Source organism: Pseudorca crassidens, chromosome 20, assembly GCF_039906515.1.
Source record: "Pseudorca crassidens isolate mPseCra1 chromosome 20, mPseCra1.hap1, whole genome shotgun sequence".
Taxonomy (NCBI): domain Eukaryota; kingdom Metazoa; phylum Chordata; class Mammalia; order Artiodactyla; family Delphinidae; genus Pseudorca; species Pseudorca crassidens.
This window is the reverse complement of record NC_090315.1, coordinates 41,687,424-41,704,104: the sequence shown is the minus strand read 5'-3', so window position 1 is coordinate 41,704,104 and position 16,681 is coordinate 41,687,424. Positions and strand designations below refer to the sequence as shown.

Here is a 16,681-nt window from a genome sequence, read left to right as displayed (position 1 = left end):
AACAGACGACGCCATAATTTACTTTCAGTGATAATGCATCTCCTGGGGGTGGGGGTTTCTCAAGCAAGTGATTATAGTCCACGAATCAGAGGATCAACATAATTGCCACCTCCTGCTTCAGAAACACTTGAACTAAATGTCTCTGTGTTTCCATACCTGTGAATGATGTGGACGTGGGTGTTAAGCACACAGAGAACGTACAGATGCATTTCTGGCCAACGTAAATTGAAGTGAAGATATTTGAGAAGAGTAGGCTTTATCCTTGATAGGAAGAGGTAAGATGCTGCAAAGTCTTGAAGATGAATAGAAGAGTGAACTATATAATGTTAAAGCTGTTTTATCTGTCCCATCAAATATGTGGGAAGCTTGATATTGCTGAGTTCTATAGCTGTCTAATGACTTAGTATTTAATTTAAAAGGATTTCCTCCTTTAAGTGTGTGGTGTTGATTGTAAAAACCTGTACACTTCCTTTTAAGGTACCTCATAATTCACTTTCTTCATTGTCTTGACTGCAAGAAACTTGTTAGGATACTGTGTGGGTGAGATGTAGCATTTACTAATTTTATTTTTCCTTTCTTTTCTCAGTTGCCATTGTGTTTTTGCATTTGAGTACCACCTGTATAATCAGCCTATGCAATAGCTTCAGTTTCATCGTTATCATCCTCTTTACATTAAATTTTCACTTTTCCGCCACAGGCGCCTTATGGTAAAAAAAAAAAACACATTTTCTTCTGGAGCCAAGAAAGGAAGTACACACGTGTAATGAGCTTCTGTATCGTGCCAGGCTCTTTGCTCCATTAGCTCATTTTACCCCTGTGTAATCATCAATAAAGATGCTTATACCCATTTTTTCCTCAGATAAGAAAACTGACATTTAAAGGGATTAAGTGATTTTCAGGTGTTCATATGTTGGAATGGAAGTTACACCTGCCGGTGGCTTTACTTCCTCGTGACCTTTGCATAGAGTGTTTGCTGAGGAATAAGAGCCTACGGGATATTTTTTTCCACTTAGAAATAACGTGGTGTTATGGAAAGTGCACGGAATGTGCAGTCAGGCAGGTCTGGGTCCCACTTATACTCCTGATTCTCCCTAGATGCCTGTTGGAAATTGGTTAGACACTCTTGAGTCTTAGTTGCGCCTTAAAAAATGGGGTTGGCCAGAGCTCTTTCCATGTGTCTGCAGGATTAGAAATACCACTCTCCCAGGATGGGCTGGATCAGAGGGAGCTATTCTTCTCTCTCTCTTTTTTTTTTTTTTTCCTCCACCCATCCTCCGTTTTTTCAGTCTGTGAGCCATTGATGGAGGTTATTGATGGCTTCTCCAGGTGGAAAAGCAGCTCAGTGAGCCCCAGAGAAGGAGGGTTTTCTTTTTCGGTCTGTCGGCATCACCCTGTAAAAGAGAAAAGAAGAAGCAAAGACAGCCATGCCTTTCAAGCCAGGATACAGGAATTGGAAGAGGGGTTTGTAGGCGATAAATCAAAGAAAATAGTCTAGAATTGGTACAAACGAAATTTGAGCTTAACAAGTGCTGGAGTGGTGAGGCGGGATTTGTGCTCCTCTAGCTGAAACGCAAGTACTGTACCTCCAGGGGGAAGGCAGCTTGTTGGCAAATTCTCGGAGGCACAGCAGTACTAATCTCATCCTGCCTGGGATCGGGGACTCATAGCCTTTCTCAAAGGCAGAGCTCTAGGCAGTCAGTCAATGCCCCTTCTTTCCCGGCACACCTCCCTTACCAAAAATATCAGGTACTGTGTACTGAGCCCCACCACAAACCGGGCGCTCGACTACAACAGGGGAAAATTACAAACAAGTGTATATCCATGGAGCTCCTTATTAATGTTCAACTTCTTGGGTGTTTTTTTGGACTTTGGGAAAGGTAATGTTATTGTTTGTGTATCATACAAAAGTACATATATATGAATTATCTCACAGCAACAATTTAACCTTCATGACAGTCCCCTAATCATGTACATTTTGTCGATGAGACCGCCTGTTCAGAGAGGTTAAACAGCTGCCTCAAGGTCACACAGCTATTTGGGACACAGCTGGTCCATTCAGTGCCATGTGGTCTACACTGGCTTTGCAGTAGCACCTTGTCCAGGGACAGTATCCTGGGAGCATCGGGCTGTGCCCGTTTCATCAAAAGAGATAAATCTGCAGGGCTGTATTGCTTGTTAGAGGTAGATTCTCCTGAAATACCCTTTTAGCTATACTGTGAAAGCCAGTGATTCAAAGATCCTTGCCAAAGGATCATCATAAATCCTGTTTAGACAGAGAAATCCCTGAAGGAAGAAAGGTTCTTTGCAGTGGCCCACAGCCTGGAGCAATAGTGTCCAGAAGAGGGAAATTTGCAACAATGCTTGAATGAGAGCCAAGGGGCTTGTTTACATGGGCAGGGGCACAGATGGCCCCATAAGTAGGATTTGATGAAGAGTGCTCCTCCCCCCACAGGAGAGTGGGTAAGGGCTTTTGGACAGTGCTGCTGAGTGGCCACTGTCACATGTGGATTCTTATAATCCTTGGCCTGAGTTGCTATGTCTCATTCAGAGACAAGCAAGCTTGTCTGATATTCTGTCCCAGACCTTGGTGAAAATTAAAGGCGTGGCTGACAGCCATTTCTTCCAGTCTTCTCTTCTCCATCCTTTTAGTCTAGTGAGGCTGGCAGACCAGTCTGGCAGTACACACCCCCCAAATGGTGGAGAGATGAGCAGATCACCAGACACACAAGCTTTTCCTTCTGTGAAATCAGTCTGCTCGTGTTTGCCAGGATCCACCACGTGTAGGACACAGTGCTCTGTGCTACAGGGTGTGGGATACGCGGGAGGAGAACGGTGAACTTTGTGTGTGAGTGAGTGTGTGTGTGTGTGTGTGTGTGTGTGTGTTTAGGGGTGCTTTCTTCCTTTTGAAAGGATATTTCCAGGTACATGCATTTTAATAAAAAATATATTAACCATTTCTTCCACCCAAGGATGGAAGATGCTTTAACATCACCATAATAAGTTTTGCATTATTCTGTATAACAATTAGGAAAGGCTTATACAGAAAAACACTATTTTGAACACACACCTTCTGAGACAGGGTTGGACTTGGAAACAGAGATGAAAATTAACACACAGCGTACATCCATGGGAACTTCTTATTAATGTTCAACTGCTTGGGTGCTTTTTTTGGACTTCAGGAAAAGTAATGTTATTTTTCACGCGTCGTACGTAAATCTATGTGAATTATCTCACAGCAACAATCCTATAAGGTAGACACCATTAGTATCACATTCCAAATTTTTAAAAAAAGAAGGTTCAGAGCAGTTAAGTCACATGCCTGAGGTCACACAGCTAATATGTGAAGGAACCGTCACCTGGACCCCAGGTTACTAAGTCCAAAGCACCTGCGTTCTTGCTCCTCCCTGGAATTTTATGGAAGGGCAGTGAAAGAGTTAATTCGGGCATGTCGAACTAGTGCTGCTTTATTACTGTCATCAGCAACTTATTCCCTACGGAGCCTGGGTGTTTTTGCAATGCTAACTGATGCACACCCCCATCCTGTCCTTTGTGACATTCCTGTGCCTGCTTCCACAGCCAGGCAGAGGAACAAGGGAAATAGGAAGTTAAATGAACTCCCCAAAGGGCAGTCACCAGAAGTCAATGGGTATTTGCTTTATTCTATTTGTTTGATTTAGAACAAAACAAAACAACGAATGTTCCCTGCCTCTGGGTCCAAGGACTTAGCAGCAGATTTAACAACAGAAGTTCCCATGAATAATGAAAGAATTTCCAAGTTGTCTGAAAATGACCATGACATCAAAGAGACACACCAAAATGAAGCTCAGGTGTTTACTTCCTTTCCCAAGTGACCCAAGCCTCAGCAGCATCATATCCATCACCAGGGCTCTTATTAGATATGCAGGGCCTCGGCCCCCTCGCCCACACCTGCTGGAGCAGAACTACATTCTACTACTGTCCCCAGGTGACTTGCCCAGTACCTCCCAGCCAAGGCCAGGGCCAGGATGAAGTGAGGGAGTCACTCAACAGGGTCTAAAATTTGAGTGCCCCAAAATGCAGTGATTAACATGAGCAATTATTTAATGCAATATTTTAGAAATATTTTTAAAAAGTTTTAAAGGTAGCTGAACATCTGCAGTATTCTCCTTTCTGGATCCTTGGGGGAGAGGGCAGGAGAAAAGGCTAGAGAAGGTCTGGGAGTTTTGATTTCTTGTTTTCTCTAGATAGTCTGAGTTTTCAGCAAGAGAAATTGCATTGAGTTGTTTCTATTTTGGTCTGCATACCTCTATAGTATTGGATTTTCCATAACTGTAATTATACACAAAGAATGTACCATTATAACCTGAACATTTAAGTTCCAAGTTCAGTTCGACTGCCGAACATAGATCATACTAATGACGATGATAATGATCACAGTAAGTAGGTAACGTTTATCGAGGCCTTGCTGTATGCTAAGTGCGTTACATGAATGAACTTATTTCATTTTTACAAGAACCCTATGAGGGAGGTACCGTTTTTATCTCCACTTTAGAGATGAGGAGATGGAGGGATACAGAAGTTAGGTTAGCTTGTCTGAGGTTGTCCAGTTCGTAGTAACTACAGGAGGACGAATTCAGATCCAGGCAACTCGCTCCAGAGACTGCTCTCTTTACTGCTTTACAAATCTACAAATAAAATGTGAAAAATGAATTTATATGGTATCCAAAGTTATAAAGCAAATTTATGCACGCTTTTATTCCTTCAGTGTGCAAGTATTAGGTTGCCAAGTGTCTTTTTATTTTGAAAATGTCCCTTTTTACATTTGTTTACGTTAAAATGCTCTTTAATTAAACAATGAAATGAGAGTAATAGACGATAGTAGTTGCCTTTTAAAAATGTCCATAAAATTTTGGCTGCCATTTTCTTTTTAATTAAGCCAGGAGTGGGTTGGGGAGAAGATGCTTTTTAGCTGGAGGGAAGACAAATATTTCAGGGTCCTCCTTGCTATGCCGGCAGCACCTATGAGCCCAAGTGGGCCCCATGTGGCCCTGCCCCGCCCCGTCTTTGCTTCTGCTGCAGCCCCTGCTCTTGCCTCTCCGGCTGGTGTCTGTGTGGAACTCATTAGCAGTGGGTGTGTGTCTCGCCACAGTGGCTCATTCTCAGGGCTGCCAGCAATGCCAGGGATCGGGGCCGCCTCTCTGGCTGTCCTGGGAGGCTGCCTCTCTGGGCTGTCCAGTACAAAGCTGGGCTGCACCCTCTCATGGCCCTGCAGACTTTGGTGTCCCCACAGGAGGTGTCCTAAGATCGAGGAGGAAAGGTGCCTTGGAGATGGCATTGTCACCACCGGATCCGGCCTCTCAAGGAAGACTCTAGGTGGCCAGCTGCAGCTCGGTGACCTTCGTGGTGGTGGAATGAGTAGGCACTGGATTTAATGCGCCTGGCCTCTCCATCTGCCAGCCCGGGGGGGAAGATGCCAGCGACACTGGCCGGCCTGGATGAGGGACAGGAATGGTGGCACAGAGATCCCAGCAAAGGGAACTGGCTTTTGTGGACACAAGCTCAGTGCCGTTTTATGTATGCCTTGCCCACGCTGTTGCAGCTGTCCCCTCCGTACCTCTCTGTATGCTGTGCACTGTCTATACCTGCTACTCGCGTCCTGACCTCCATACGATTCAGGGTTTGTTTTTAATTCTGGCTTGGGCGTTGCTGCTGCCAAAGCCAAGGCTCAAGGCTCAGCCTGGACTGTTGATCCTATGTTAGGAGTTTCCGAAAGTTTGTTTTGGCCCAGCTGTGAGAGAACTGACGTGGGCTGGGCCCCGTTGCCAGATTGTGGTGCCTGGGGACATGCACTTGGGGCATTCTTTCCATCTCTGTCTTTGTCTGGTCTCCTCCTCATTAAATCTTCCTGGGTCTGTGGAGCTGACTACCAATTGGTGCCTGACCTACTTACAGGGAGCCACCACGTTCCCCTTTACTCATCATAATAAATGGATCATAACGGCTGGTTCGCTGTGATTCAAAGTGGACTCTTATTTTAGAGTCATTTCTACCTCCTTGGGGTGTGTATTTCTGCATGTGGATACATACATGTATTCATGTGTGTGGATGCACATACATCCAGGTGTGCGGGTGCGTGTGCGTGCTGTGCAGCTGCCTGAATGAAGGCTGGCGCTTTCCATTGCTATGTTGGGATTTTGCTTTTGGACAGCAGTCCCGTTGCTTTGTATCGAAGACTAGTTAAAGGGCCCGCTGTTTTCCCTGCGTCCACCCCCTTTCATTTTCTACTTGGAGCACTTTCTCTCAAGCCCGGGTGCTCACATTTTCTGCTCTTGGTGTCAGCTCTGTTTGCCTCTCTTCTGCCAAAGGGCACCATGGAGTTACTCAAAGGACCTTTTGAACTGTTTGTTCAATGAATGAAGAGCTCATTCGGGACAGTTACTGGGACAGCACATGCTTCCAACTGGTCCCTGACTCAGGCCTTTTGGCTTCTGCCTCTGCTGATCTCAGAAGCCACATGGGATGTTGGTTTTGTCGGTGTATCCCGGTGTCTGACCTTTTCAACACCATTTTATCATGCATTTTGAAAGATACTTTCCCCCTAACAAACTGCATTTATAAAGTAATAACCAATCTGTGTTCTCATTTTTAATTAATCATATATACATAATTGTCAATCAGAGTTTCCAATCAGTATGAGTTAATCAGAGTTAACATTTATTTATTTACCAAGCACCTTCTATATGGCTGACCTATGCCAGGTGCTGGGGATAGAAAATTGAACAAGATTAGCGGGAGTCTTAGTGGGAGTTTCCAATATATAATATTCCTGTTAACTCATCATTTTAATTTGGGTAAAATTTACTGAGCGCCCTTTGTGTGTTTGGAGTGGTGCCGAGTGCCTCGAGTGTATCACCTCTTTACCTGCTCAGAGCGACCCGGTGAGTTAGGCATTAGAGACACACCACTTTTCACGTGAGGAAACTGACAAGAGTTACAGAGTTGAGTCATTCGCTCCAGGTCACCCATTTAATTACAAGGCAGAGGATTTGAACTCAGGATTATAATACTCTAAAGCTTTCCCATGGATATTTCAGTCACCAACTCCCTGAATTCCTTCCTTTCTTTTCTTTTGTGGGCAGGAGAGTGCCCTTTGTTTTCTCCATGTTCTACTGCTTCTAGTTTAGGATTTTCCCCTCAGTTTTACTGAGATATAATTGACATATAACATTGTACTAGTCCAAGGTGTACAATATAATGATTTGATATAAGTATACATTGCAAAATGATTACCACACTTAATTAACATCAATCACCTCACAGTTACAAATTTTTGTTCTTGTGATGAGAACTTTTAAGATCTACTCTCTTCGCAACTTTCAAATATATAATACATGATTGAAGTCTCTGTTTATAGTTTAGTTTGAAGTCTCTGAATGAGTCTGTTCAACAAATGAGTCTGTTGCCTCATAGAATAAATGGAGCTTCAAGTTTCCTAAGACATTCAACTTACTCACCTCCTGATTGCTTAGATGGGGAAACTGAGTAGCAAAGAGGCTTGCCCGTGGTCACAGTGTCAGCGTCTGAGCTTGAACTCAGCACCCCTGACGTGCAGGCCAGTTGTGTTGATCACAGCACATTTCCTTGTTACTGGCTAATTTATTCTGAGCTAGGTGGCACATCTCAAGATATCTTCTGGGTACTTCTATCCAGGCGTGAGGTTAGAGCAGCCAAAATTAGATGATGATGCAAGCTCACTAAGTGCAAGGTCTAATTTTGTCCACCCCTTTGTCCCCAGTCTCCAGCACATTCCCACGTCCACCCTAGGAGGTCAGCAGGTGTGTGTTGGATGAATGAACTGGATGAAATGAAGGGGGGCCTCCAGGGATAATCCTCTCGTGCTATCTTTTTGGTAGTTGCTGACCTCCCTTCTTGGATTCTTCCATACCACAGGGTACTTTAGAATCAAATTGATGGTATCCTTATTTAATTTGACACTTCGATGATTCAGTCATTTAGTATCGTAAACTATTTTCCTGTTTCTATTTTGGAATAAACTGGCTGGTTCTTTTGGTACCTCTTGACAGAATAGGGTTTTTTTTTGTTTTTTGTTTTTTGGGGTTTTCTTTGGCTGTACCGGAAATTGATAGAGGGATCTCAGTTATTAGACCACTAGTTCACTTTGGGTGTGGCCAGCTCACATACCTTCCTTGCGAGAGAGACACTTCGAGTTGCATGATGAGACTATAAAATTACAAATTTATGTCTAGGACAGATAATATTTTTTTAAATTATAAAGAAATGAGGAGGAGAGGGGAAAAAAAACACTCATGGTTCATTCACTCTGACTCATAAATTGTCCTTATTTTTCTCCTCCCTTCCAGTACTCAACTTAGTCAGGAATATTTTTACATCATCATAATTGGAGTAAAGACTGTGTTTCATAATGAACCACATTGAAATATCCCAACATGTTCTTCCACATTGCTTTACAATTCACATAATTTCAGCTTTGGGGAAGGACTGCTATTTCATGCAGGGTGTATACTGTGTCTTACTTAAAAATTGTTCTATTACAAGAAGGCAATTTTGGCTTTATGTGAATAGAAAGATGTAATTCTTATTGGGAATCTGGGTGAAATAAAACGGGATTAGAAAAGATTTGCAATACCTAGAAGGTCCTGTACTTCAAGTCAGTTATTCCATATCCATCAGCTTGTTAAAGCTCAAATGCTCTGTTTCCTTAAAGAAAAAAAAAGGACACTTGAAACATGCACAGAGAAGCCTAGAATTGGTCAATACCAGAATTGTTTTGGTCCTTTTTCTAGTTTTAATAATTCAGATAGTTAAGATGCCTTTAAAAGCAAGCATCTTTCCTGATTGCCAGGAGCATTTTCCTCATTTCTGAAGATGGGTAGCATTTAACTGACAGGCAAAACAACCACAGCAATAAGCATTGAAAGCTGAGTACTTAGGAAAGCTGACCTGGTCTTTAAACTTCTTCAGGAAAAACCATCAGAAAGGCAGAAAACAGCTGAAGTAAATCCATCTGCTCACGTTCAGGTCAAAAGCCTGTGAGGATTAGTCCTTAAAGGACGTTATGGGGTTTTAGGGGATGCGGCTGCAGAAGTGATCTGGTGACGAGCTGACTTGGAAGAGAAGGTTGGGAGAGCTGTCATTAATTCTGTTTGTGTCGTAATTCGGCAAGGTCACTGGAGAGGATCTTCCTTAGGCCACTAAAAATAGACAGTCTAATAGATCCAAGCGTGCTGTCATCTCTCCTCTCCTTTCCTTTCGTCGTGTCTTATTTTGGGAGCTCTCTTCATTCTTCTCACCCGCCTGCCTCCTCTGTCAGCTTGCTTTGGATAAGCCATTTGTCCCCGTGTGTCGGGCATGAGAGGGAAGGCAGGGAATGTCAGGACCCCCGCTCACCTTGCAGCTATCAGATCCATCCTTCCTTCCATCCTCCTTCCCTCCCCCTACCTTTCTGTCTCACCTTAACTTGGCCCCCCAATTCTATGTGTTTATCTCTGCAAAGAAACTGGCACATAGAACTACTCAGTATGTAATTATTGAATCAGTGAAGGAAAGAATAAATGAATGAATGGTGAGAGCTGTGGAGAAGGCAGTATTCTAGTAAGGGAACAGTGGGGCTAGGAAGACCTCTCTCTCCCTTCAGTGTACATCCTATTACTGTTGTAATACCCTCCTCTTTCCACTCCCTTGTGCCCACCCCCACCTCCTATGTAATATGTCACCTGTTCACGTATGTGTTCTCTCTGTCTAGTCATCTGTCTGTTGTTGTGTACATCTGTCCCTATCTAAACATGCACATCCACTCAGCATGAGGTTCTGTAAAAATTCCAAGGAGTCATTTAACTCCTGGATTCATTATTTCTATTTTTCCCCTCTTGATTCTGTGAATTTCATGCAGATGTTTGTGAACAAAATCTTACTCCCAACCCTGCTATGTATAAAATGGACAAACCAGAGCCTGTGTGAATTAAACAGAAGAAAGGACGAAGCTGTGGGGATCCCAGAACCCTCCACCCATACTGCCCTCACCCACCATAGCCTGCAGTAGCCTTTGGGGTATCTGGGAATTACCCAGTCTCTGCTAAACACAATTAATAGAATCACTGGATTAGATCACCACCGAGTTTCCATTTTGCCCTTATATCCCGTGATTTGTGATGTCCCTCAAACTTCAAGTCTGCGTCTCTGTGTTTAAGGTTTGTAGCAATGCAGATAATCATGCAGTGGGTGCTATAGGAGCTAAAATTACTGCAGACAACAGAGCTTCCGCTCTTCATAAGCTCACAGGGATTGGAGGTGGCAGACAAATGTAATTATTCCCTAAAACAATGAGGTATCCTAGGACTTAAGGCCAGAATGGTTGATAAAGATTATAAGCAGTAGGTATTGCCTCTCATTCCATCAAATGTTGATTGAGCATCACAGCTGATTTAAAGGGATCCTAAGATTCAAACCACCTTAAATGTTCTGTGTCATTCGTCACTATGGTTTGCTGTTTATTTTTCTGTTCACATCCTAACTCTGCCACTGATGACAGCTCTGCAGAAATAGCGGCTGTGCTGTTTGTACTCTAGGGTCCTGAGTAGGATCTGGCACATAGCAGATACTCAAGAAACACTGACGGACAGGTTGAATGGTTGGTAGGGATGATGCTGTGATGAGCTGTGTGTGCAAAGTTGGGAAAGGAAAGTGAATTATCAGAAGGTAATCATTTTGTTAGGGCCTTGGAGGACAAGAAGTTTATAAAGATGAAAAGATGAAAATGCATTCTGTGTAAGGCAAAAGCGGGAGCAATGGTAGGGAACAGTGAGATCATATATGGTAAGTTGAGCAAAAAAAGATCAGTTCCTGGAAGGAGCTGCCCTAGGTGAGGCTGAAGGCCGGCTGAGCTCGCTCATGAAGGGCCTTCCCTGGGGGTCAGGGTGAGGTGAGTATGGAAGCCCTGGAGTCAGATTGCCTGGGTTTGAAGCCTTATAAGCTGGGAGACTGGGGTACCTTAACTCAGCCTCTCTGTCTTATGTTTCTCCATTTTCAAATTAATGTGACGATCCCTGTAAGCACAGAACCTAGAACAAAGCAGGCTTCCTTGTTGTTAAAAACAGAAGAGGCCAACCCAAGGAGACATTCGATGCTTTGAAATCAGGAGTGGCACAAGCAGACTCATGGTGTAGAGGGAGCATGTAGCAGCGTGTGGAGGATGGACTGGCTCTCAAGTCCTCCTGGGAGAAAGATGCTGCCTGCATCCTCCCCCAACCCCTTCCTTCCCTTACCTGCTAGAGACTCTGAGTGTCCTCCATATGCCGGCACTGCCAAATAATTCTAGTTCCGTTACGTTTACTCTCAGGATATTGCTCGTTGCCTAAGGCAGGGTCATCTATGTGAGAACCAATGGGATAAATAACTGTCTGGCATCAGTATCTGGAATGGCTGTGATCTAACTGAGGACCAGTTCTCCCTTCGTGGGCACGTGGTCTTGCACCTGATCGTGTTTTCCTGTCCCTTTGTGTGACGCAGCCCTGGCAAGTGTGTGACTTCTTAGCCAGAGCTCTGCCTGTGAACCTTGGCTCAAATTATTTGATGCTGTCATCTCTCCTTTTCTCACTTTTGTTATGTAAAGCAGCACTGTATGTTTTCTGTGCTACATGCATCTTTGCAGGCAGCCTTAAATTCCCTTTGGAATGAAATGGGATGTGCGTAAAGTGCATGACGTGAATTGTAGAGAGAGGCAGGGTGGGTTCTGTGCCCAGTGAGTTTTCAACCTAGTTTCTTCTCCAGGAAGACCTAGGTTCCTGGAGATTTCTAGACTCTGCTCTCACCTCCACCACCAGGTGGGGACTGACATTTGTCTCTTCCTGTCATTCTGTCTCTGCCCTTGGAAGAGAGCCAAGGTCATTCCCCTCACACATATGATCTGACACGGGGTATTGATGAGGATCCTGCAGAGAAACTGTGGGATGTCTGGGGCAGGGTCTCTGTGGGCCCTGCTCATCACCCACTTGCCACTCGGGGCCTCAGTCTCTCCTTCCAGAAAATAATTGCAGCGTGACGGATCAGTGTCCCCTCCTTCAGTCATTCATGTTTGTCTTCACAATATCTGGGTACCACCCACACCGTTATTTCCTTAATATGTTCTTTTGACTCATTCTGCTTCCCTTAAGTATTTTTAAAGAAAATTATATCATTATCATTGATGGCAAACTAGTACCTCTTATCATAAATAGAAGGTAACCCCCAAATAGGTAAAATTAAAAGGAAACTATAATACAGTTGACTCTGCTCTGAGCCTGAGACTGCCTTTTCTGTTAAAAGAGAGACTTGCTCAGGAATCACTGCAAATGGAGACATTCCCTTTGCTGAGATCAGGATTGAAAGGTAATTGAAAAGGTACTTCTCTGCTTCCTGATTCATTGCCATTTAACGCCAATAATAATAATAATAATAGTAGCAGTTTGTTGGGCCCCTATGGTGTCAGGCATTGCACTATTTTTTGTATGTCTTTATATAGAGTCTGTATAACAGAAAAGTGATAAATTTTTGATCATGATGATGTTGACGAATATTTAGTGAACAATTAATTTGTGCCAGAAACAGTAGTATACTTTACATGTATTATCTCATTTGTCCTCACCACCAGGGGCTCTGTGGGGTATTGTAGCGCCCGTGTTACAGGTAAGGAAACAGTCCTAAGTCATGCAGCCGGTGAGGAGTCAAGCCCCATACTGGGAACAGGCAGAACTCTGAGTTCACACCCCAGCAGAGGCTGCGCTTCCTGCCACGGTCTGTCTAATCCACAGTGTGGCCCCCTGCTCTCTTCCTGCTTGCTGGGGACAGGCCCACTTGGTCTGGCTCCTGGACAGGGTCATCTGGCTTTCTGCAAGGTGACCAGACCATCTTGTCAGGGACCGTGAAGCCTGGCTGTGTTTACACGTCTCCCCAAGAGCTAAAGGAAGACTGTGCTTGCCCTCATGATCCCCTGCACATGCAGTGTCCTCTTAAAGATGGCTTCATCACGATACCAGGTTTGCCCCATGGAAACACAAACTCCTAATGACTATTAGAGAGGGAAAGATCCCAGAGATCTTCTAGCTCACTATTTTCCCAACTGTGGTCAGAACTCTGCTGGAATGAGTTGGGCTGCTTTTAGCTGGGGAACTAACTGACTTTTTCAATTACAGAATTTGGTAGACTCAGAATAGGAAAGGACCTTACTAACCATCAAATCCAGCCCAGTCCCCAGGGTCAAAATTTTGTATAAGTTGCTGGATAAGGAATGTGGTTTAAATATTTTAAGAAATAAGTGATCAACATGTTAATAGTGTGTGTGTGTAACTTACACACTTACAGTTTCACACAGCTACAGATATCAAAGCCAGATATCCAGCCCAGGCTGAATTCTGAAAACCTGTTTCAAAGTTCAGCCTGGTTTTCTTGGCTGAAGCCTTAAGACAGAGATTTAATAAGTGGGTATTGCAGCGGGGGACCTCACGGAGCCTCTGATTTGAGTACAGATAGGACCATTTGCCTGTCACTTCCACACTAATGATCCAAACCCAGTCTAATAAGATGACCCAACTCACAGCTGTGGACAACGCCATTTTTCTCTTCATTTTCCGTTCTTATCATTGAAATTGGTAAAAACGGACTTCACTTGTAATCATTTCAAAAATTTTTAAAAAGATGAAAAGAAAGAAAGGGATGATGGTGTGTGTGTGTGTGTGTGTGTGTGTGTGTGTGTGTGTGTGTACATCTGCCTGGGAGGAGAGTCCAGGGGGAACAGCCTAGATAAAGCTTCCTACGAGGACATTAGATTCTTGACATTGGCATGTGATTTTTCCCAAGATCTTTAAGAATGTCAAAATTGGTGCACACAAGTAGAGAATACTATTCCACCAATAAAATGCAGCAAACTATAGCTGAAACATTTTAATGGCCCACTTCCCCTGCTGAACCTGAATGAATCCAGTGTACTTAATGAGGTGTGATAAGGATGCAGAGCGCCTGCTAGACTCGCTTGCTGGCTCGCATCAGCCTCTCTATGGCCAAATTCATATTTGTTGTTGAAGAAAATTTCAAGTCACCACCTAGTGTGGGCCTTCATTGGCACCTGTACGCAGGTGGGACTTTGGTATTAGGGACTCACATGGGGTCATTTGTTCAGAAGCTATTTGGGAGCATTAGTTTGTGCCTCTCTCCACCTGATTTACAGTCAGCAAGAAAACATTCATGCTTCTTGCCCTTGTGGAGCTTGTAGACAATTTGAATTTGTACAGCTTGTGTCTTCAGAGTAAGTGTCTAAGAAGACAGAAATAACAAAATGACATTTTCTTCTTCTTAATTTAATTTCACATTGCAAAAGGACAGTTCCGCTTAATTTTGAGAAGCCTGTTGCTTTCTGAGTGTAATGGCCTCAGAGAGAACCCTCTCCTATTACATCATAAATCAGTCTCACTGCTATAGCCAGTGCAGCTTACTCTTTTTACTATGAGAAGATAGTAGGAGGCCGTGACTATTTCTAGCACATAGCAGAAAGTCTGCAGTGTGCGTGCGTGCATGTGTGTGTGTGTGTGTGTGTGTGTGTGTGTGTGTGTGTAAATACTTCCCTGACTTCGTGAATATGAAGAGTTGCAAATAAGTGGCTTTCTTGGTTGTATGGAAGTTGTTCAGATTTGATGAAACATTAGAGATACTGTTTCAGGTCTTGGGCCATAGTCAGAGGGCTTTGCTGTTATCATTTCATTTGGGGGTGGTGATTCATCAATGTTTGCGCTCTCTCTCTCTCTCTCTCTCTCTCTTCCTCTCTTCCTCTCTCCCTCTCTCTCTGTCTCTCTCTGGCCTGGTAAAGTGATGCATTCATTGATCTTTTTTTTTTTTTTAATCATTGGACTATTTCCCTAAATTAGTGCCCTAATTTATGTCTGGAGAAAATAGTTGAGTGTAGCTGTTGGATGAATTGCTATAGGTTCAAACTGCCTGTGTCCTGACTTCGCCGTTTAGTGGCTTTATGAATGAGGGCAACTTTATTCAACATTTCTGTGCCTCAATTTCCTAGTTATGAAATATAATCATAGTACCTGATTATCAGATTGTTATAGGATTAAATTATATATTATAGGAAAGGACTTAGCCCAGGACCTGGCACATTGCAAACTCTCAGTAAATGTTAGAAATCATCTCACCTGTTTGGATTAAGTTGTGTCTACATGACACGCAGCTCCTGGGGGTGTTGAAGAGCTGAAAGAGTTAGCATCACATGTACGTGACTATAATCATGCCCTTAAGTCCTCAAAGGTGATTAAATGCTTCACTTGGCATCAGAGGTATTTGGGAAATATCGATCACACTTTTTCACACTCAGTACATGTACAAACACATGGATTTACTGTCAGTCACTCAGGAAGTACCTGTTGTTACCCAGTCTTGTTAATAGCCGGTTGCTTACAAAATGATAGTCCATTTTACCGATCTTAACTATTTTAAAAAACAAAGTGGACAGCTCCATATTACTTTTATCAAGGCTAAATAATATGGGCCAAGTGAGTATATTATAGTCCTTTGAAAAAATTACGAATTTTATCTGTCATTTGACATCAAGTAGATAAAAAGGCAATAGATTTTCAGTGTTTCAGAATTTTAAAAATAGTTTTATGGTGGTTCTCTGTTTCACCTCTACCATTTCTCTATTTCTCCAATAGGCCAAGCCCTTTAGAGGGTTAGCAGGTTGACCCAGGCCAGACAAAAATGACTATAAGATGTGATTTCTGTCTTCAGGGAGCTCAAAGCTTCCTTGGATGCAATGTTGGAAGGGGCAGACAGCCATAATAACAAGGACCTCTACCCGTGGGAGAAATCAAGACGTAATACGGAGTTCTGACGGAATCCGGAAGCCCTCCGAGTCCAGCACAGGGAGCAGGGTAGAGTCCCACCACCACTATACCAACCGTGAAGGGGAGGGGAATTCAGCTGAGGGAACAGTACGTGCAGGGAGGAGCAGAGGTGCTTAGCCTGCCGGGCTCACCTGGGCAGGAGGTGAGGCCAGGACAGACGAGGGAGAAATGCGTAAGCTCTGTCGTCCAGTGCGGGCATTTCCTGACCTGGTAGGGAACCATTTAGAGTTTAAATATTCTCGAATTCTTTACGTAAAGATTGCTGTCCTTCTAAGAAGTAGGTGGCTCCTACCCAGAAGGAAGTTTCTGTCTTGTCCTGTGCTTTACAGTCAAATGTTGAGCTATTTGTTCATTCACAGCAAGGAGACAAATTAGCTAAATAAACTATGGAAGAGGTAAATACTGTTCCAGAACAGATGTGATTGCGTATGCCCTACCTGCTTTGTTTACTCCAGCAATTCTTTCTGAAAGTTTTCCAAATGACCCAGTAGATATCCCAGAAATTCTCCTGAAGTTGGGTTATATTTATTTTTACTTGCCTGCCACTCCCTCCTTACCCCCCTCCCACCAAAAAAATAAATAAATAAAAAGCAAAAGTGCTGCTATTTTAGGGCAAAAATAAAATATACTCTCTTGGAGAAAGGCTTTTTCTTTTCCTTCGATTCTAAGTGTTCCCGGGTTCTATAACAATATAAATAGACTTAAGTGTGTGTGTGATCTTTATAGTGGATGTGTTTAGCTTTTCCCCCTTTTCTGAGGTTGAATTCCTTTATTATTCAGTAGAG

The 16,681-nt window shown here is 43.4% G+C and overlaps 1 protein-coding gene and 1 long non-coding RNA gene across 2 annotated transcripts in view; one reads left to right on the top strand and one right to left on the bottom strand.

Moving 5' to 3' along the window:
• Positions 1-16,681, top strand: part of CDH11 (cadherin 11) — a 143,829-nt gene that overhangs the window by 38,293 nt on the left and 88,855 nt on the right. The gene's annotated exons all lie outside the window — the stretch shown is intronic.
• LOC137214719 (uncharacterized) lies at positions 3,806-9,093 on the bottom strand. The gene is made up of 3 exons (XR_010939015.1): positions 8,962-9,093; positions 8,648-8,718; positions 3,806-4,664 (listed from the first exon to the last, which is right to left on the bottom strand). It is a non-coding gene; the product is annotated as an uncharacterized lncRNA (long non-coding RNA).